The sequence below is a fragment of the Schistocerca gregaria genome, chromosome 1 (genome assembly GCF_023897955.1).
Source record: "Schistocerca gregaria isolate iqSchGreg1 chromosome 1, iqSchGreg1.2, whole genome shotgun sequence".
NCBI classification, from domain to species: Eukaryota; Metazoa; Arthropoda; class Insecta; order Orthoptera; family Acrididae; genus Schistocerca; species Schistocerca gregaria.
The window spans coordinates 1,148,452,262-1,148,457,407 of NC_064920.1; the positions used below are offsets into that span (position 1 = coordinate 1,148,452,262).

General features: G+C 42.5%; 1 non-coding gene across 1 annotated transcript; it reads right to left on the reverse strand.

Annotated features, from left to right (window-relative positions):
• Nucleotides 1–4,291: 4,291 nt before the first annotated feature.
• Nucleotides 4,292–4,365, reverse strand: Trnat-ugu (transfer RNA threonine (anticodon UGU)). The gene has a single exon. It is a non-coding gene; the product is annotated as a tRNA-Thr (tRNA).
• Between the last annotated feature and the right edge of the window lie 781 nt (nucleotides 4,366–5,146).

A 5,146-nucleotide genomic window follows, 5' to 3' on the forward strand; every position in this document is an offset into this window, starting at 1 on the left:
ACACTTCTGCATCCTACATGGTTGCCAGATAGAGAATATGGCCGGACTTGAGTTCTGACGGTCGTCCGGAGATATTGGCTGTGGTAAGCGAACGACTAGGGCTTCAAATCTGTGGCAGCCTGGCAGCGGTCAGGTTTTATGTCTATAACATTACTTTCTTTGCACCTCGATGAAATATTCTGAAAGGCTTCAATTTAAGATATAACACTAAATATGTACAATTTACTAACTGAACCCATATTTAACGTCTGACACTAAGCTACAATTACTCTTTAATGTCATGTTCTGAGCAATCTATGTTGCAACACATCGACATAATGAGAAAATATAAGACAATAGTTTCATTCAGACTTAGTGATAAACCGCTAATTTTTCAAAGAGCTGGTTATTATAAAAGTTGGTTTGGATTTGGCTGTAGAAATACTAAAGTTTACAGATCGTTTTCTCGTTTCTTTATTCGGTCTGCAAACGACCACAATGAAATTCAGTGAATAAGTCACGAGACAAGCTTTGCACCATACTCGACCTTACAACCTCCACTCAGTACATTGTGGGAACGTGCAGAAGTGTCTGTATTGGAAACAATGAGAAGTTCTCACAATGGACTCCAAGGGACCCTTAATGACAGTGGTTTGTGTGTTCTTTGTCACCCGAGACAGAGGTTAGGGAGGCAATGAACATACTGAGGTAAATCTGCAGATGAAATATATATATTGAATAGCACAATTTCACGCTATTTCATATACTTCTTTGTGTGTCTCCATCAGAAGAGATACAATTTCCCTGTTAATATGCATTTTGATAAGTCTGTGTAATACTTCAACCATTTCTCAACTGTGACTGAAGCAAACACTTTTCTTTCATGACATCAAATTTTCACAATAAGATAAATGTGATAAGTGTACAGTTCTGTAGTGTTTTCTGATACATTTCAGTCGTCGTGATAGAGGAGATGCTTCAAGGATTGTCAAGTCATTTTCTGCATGGCCAACAGCCACATAAGTATCTATGCCGTCACTATGTCGAAATTTTGTAATACTTGAGTTTGCAGCTATTATTTTCTCACTCTCTTCCACACATGGCATCTCCAATACAAGAAGATCTCATAAAACCCAGCGGAACATCTACTGTGTGACGTTCAATCTGCTTTTGTTCTTCATAGCTCCGTTCATCAAATTATAGGGTCAGGTAGACTGTCTGCACTTCCACTGAAGATGCACTGCACTGCATTCACTCGGTATATCATTTCCTTTTTATGGAAAGCGTATGACAACACAGATCATTTGACACCATTTGGTTAAGTTTAGTGTATGTCAGTGCTAAAATTTCATAGTGTTTGAAGTGGTTAGTTTCTAATCTGCAGGAATGGCTTTGGAATCCAATGACATCCACGAATTTATTTCGTGGCAAGAGTTATTAAGTAGTCATAATACTAAAGTATTGATAAGTATACAACTGATGATGCAGTAGACTCAAACGCTCGACATTACGTCTACACAACTCGCCTTGCCCCATTTTTGTCTTTATGGATTGTGATTTTTGCTTCGCATTAATGGAAAATCATATCTCCTTTGTGCTTCCGTCGGTATTGGCGCCCTGTCTGAATGTAAATAAGGAGAACACAACGAAAATGAGGCTTATCCTCGACATAAAAAGCTGAATATTTTCTTTCTGAGCCTTCATCCACACTGACGTCATGCACTATGTGACAAAAAAAATCAATTTCATGTTTGTCTGTGTGTTTCTGATCGATAGTAAGAAAATATTTTAAAAACCAAGAGTGTGTTGAACGACTGAAATGAGTAGAAAGCCAGCCTACTTTTTATTTTCAATCTACTCCGTTTGAGAAAAGAAGATAACAGAAACTAATTTTCCTTCTCTTCCAGGGAAAACAAAACGAATGTCTGTCGGAAAAAAGTTTTCTTCCTTACAATAAAATAATTCAGTATCGTGTCTAGTTGCCGTCCTGCTCTGCAACTACGAGGGTCGGTCAAAAAGTAATGCCTCCCATTTTTTTTCTACTTAAAAAAATTAAGTTAAGTGACAAATTTGAATTTGGCGCCATTCCTCAAACCTTCTGCAATCCACTGCAGTAGTATCTTTCTGTGTCAACAGGTGGCAGCACAGCAGAAGTTTGTAAGATGGCCGACATCGATGTTCGTTTGAGACAGCGTTGTGTGATTGAATTCTTGAATGCAGAAGGTGAAACGCCCATACGCATTCATGAAAGACTGAAGAAGGTGTATGGTGTTGTGACAGTGGATGTCAGCACTGTTAGACGATGGGTTCGTCGTTGTAAGGAAGCTGAAGGGCAAACACCGTTGACTGACGAAAAGCGGAGCGGCAGGCCGGTGAGTGCAGTGACTCCACACAACATTCAGCAAGTTGATGACATCATTCGTGGTGACCGTCGGGTGACTGCAGATGAAGTGTGTCGCATTATTTCTCTTAGTAAAGGCAGTGTGATCACGATTATTAAACAATTGGGGTACTCAAAAGTTTGTGCACGGTGGGTTCCAAGAATGTTAACCGATCAGAATAAAGAGGCAAGGAAAACAATAGCCTCCCAACACTTGCAGCGCTTCCGTTTGGAGGGAGATGAGTTTCTGAAAAAAATTGTGACCGGGGACGAAACATGGGTGCATTTTTTTGAACCCGAATCAAAGGGGCAGTCAATGGAGTGGCGTCACACAAGCTCGCTGAGGAAGAAAAAATTCAAAACTGTGCGATCGGCAGGGAAAGTTATGGCAACAGTTTTCAGGGATACAGAGGGTGTGATTCTGGTTGATTTTTTGGAGCAGGGATGCACAATAAATTCTGTTCAATACGTCACAACCCTCAAAAACTTAAAGCACGTCTTCAGCGAGTTCGCCCAACAAAATCAATGGCAGATGTTCTTCTTTTGCATGACAATGCAAGACCACACACCAGTCGTCACACCTCTGAAGAGATTGTCAAAATTGGATGGGAAGTTTTGCCTCACCCCCATACAGCCCTGACCTGACACCATCAGACTTCCATCTGTTCGGGCCACTAAAAGAAGCTCATCGTGGGATTCATTTTGAAGATGAGGAGGCCGTCAAAACATCCGTGCGTCAATGGCTTAGGAAGCAGAGCTGTGATTTTTACCGTGGTGGGATACATGCCCTTGTTCAAAGATGGACCAAAACTGTAGAGATGGGCGGAGATTACATTGAAAAATGACAAAATGATCCTCAATGTTGTGGTTTTCAACCTATGTAACTGCATTTAAATTTCCTGACAATTAAACGCAGAAAAAAAATAGGAGGCATTACTTTTTGACTGTTCCTCGTATTTTTATTCACCATGGATAGAGGCAAAAACATTCCAGATGAATATACTATTCTGTGACAACTCTTCCCTTGCGTCATCAAATGCTTCGGCCAGAATGGCTTGGTTGTCGATGGTGGTCTTCTGGACCTAATAATTTTCCCCGTCCCTGTCCATTTGTGCGCTGTGGGACTGAGATCAGTACCTATGAGAGACCAGTCCAACAGCTCAACGTCTCCGTTCATTTCAAACGAGTGTTTACACAGTTTGCTGTGTGAGCAGAGGAACGGTCATGTTGGCAGCTTATTCTGCCTTCCGAAAATCTATAGAGAACAGGTTGAAGCATTGCGTCCTCCATTGTTTCGCAGCAGTAATGACTATTGAACGGGCCGTCCAGTTGCCTCAGAGCGCCGTAACTACTTGCTGATCCATTCCCGAACTATGACACCACTTTGACCACACCGTTGCTTCTGATATTTACTGTCGAATCTCTCTCCGCTTGGTCTGTATGCATAGACAGATGTATTGGTTGGAGCAGAAAACACTTTCTCGCCCGTATATGGTATTTGGAAATTTGTGGTAAGCTCCTAGGGGACCAAACTGTTGAGGTCATTGGATCCTACGCTTACACACTACTTAATTTAAACTGACCAACGCTAATGACCACAGACACACCCATGCCCGAGGGAGAACTCGAACCTCCGACGTGGGAGCCACGCGAACCGTCCAAGACGCCACAGACCGCGCGGCTATCCCGCGCAGACCATATACATACACAGTTTTGCATCACCTCGGTTCCGAGAGTTCCAGAAACTGGAATAGAGATCAACATAAACGTGATTATACATTTACTAGGATAGTGTCTGTTCTTTCGGACATGTCCGAAAGAACAGATACCATCGGTGACCAAGCAGCTCATTAGAATGAAATTACAATGAAATGAACACCCTTAGATGCTTACAGGCGTTGACATTCGTCAACGGGGACAGATGAAAATGTGTGCCCCGACCGGGACTCGAACCCGGGATCTCCTGCTTACATGGCAGACACTCTATCCATCTGAGCCACCGAGGAAACAGAGGATAGCGCGATTGCTAGGATTTATCTCTGGCACGCCTTCCGCGATGGATAGAGCGTCTGCCATGTAAGCAGGAGATACCGGGTTCGAGTCCTGGTGAGGACACATATTTTCAGCTGTCCCCGTTGACGTATGTCAACGCCTGTAAGCAGGTAAGGGTGTTCATTTCATTGCAGTTTCATAAAAATGATTTCCGTCCTTTTTATGCTCATGTAAACCACACATTGGATGTGACTTCCGAAATTTTGCCCGGCCTAATTTCTTCTTCCAGCAATTTTCGGGTTTGCAGCCGGATCCCACCAACATTCTGCCACGATATTTCGTCTCAGAGACGTCCGGCCACGAAGTGCTGAAGAGACCTGTTGAAGTCATGGTATATATAGCGAATTCCGCGCATGCGAATTGCACCGGTGCATGTGTTGTTAGAAAGTGTCATGCGCGAGGTAGCCAAGTTGTGTGTGCTCTCCTCAGTGGTGAAGTAACACAAACTAATCGCTGAGTATCGACTGAGCACACCGATTCCGTTGTTACCGCATAATTTTAATAGTTGGATTCCAATTTTTATCCGGCTGAAAGCCGTTATTAAATTATCAGCAAGACTTATTTCTACAGATTCTTTAATTATAGAGTCCCAGAAGCTGGAAACAGGTGCTAGACACGGTGATGTACTTGAGAACATCATTTACTATGGAGATTGAGTAAGATGGGACTTAACCCTTTTTAGATGAGTTAATGCGCCGTAAGATTGTTGTGTCTTTGGGACATTCAGTGTACAGA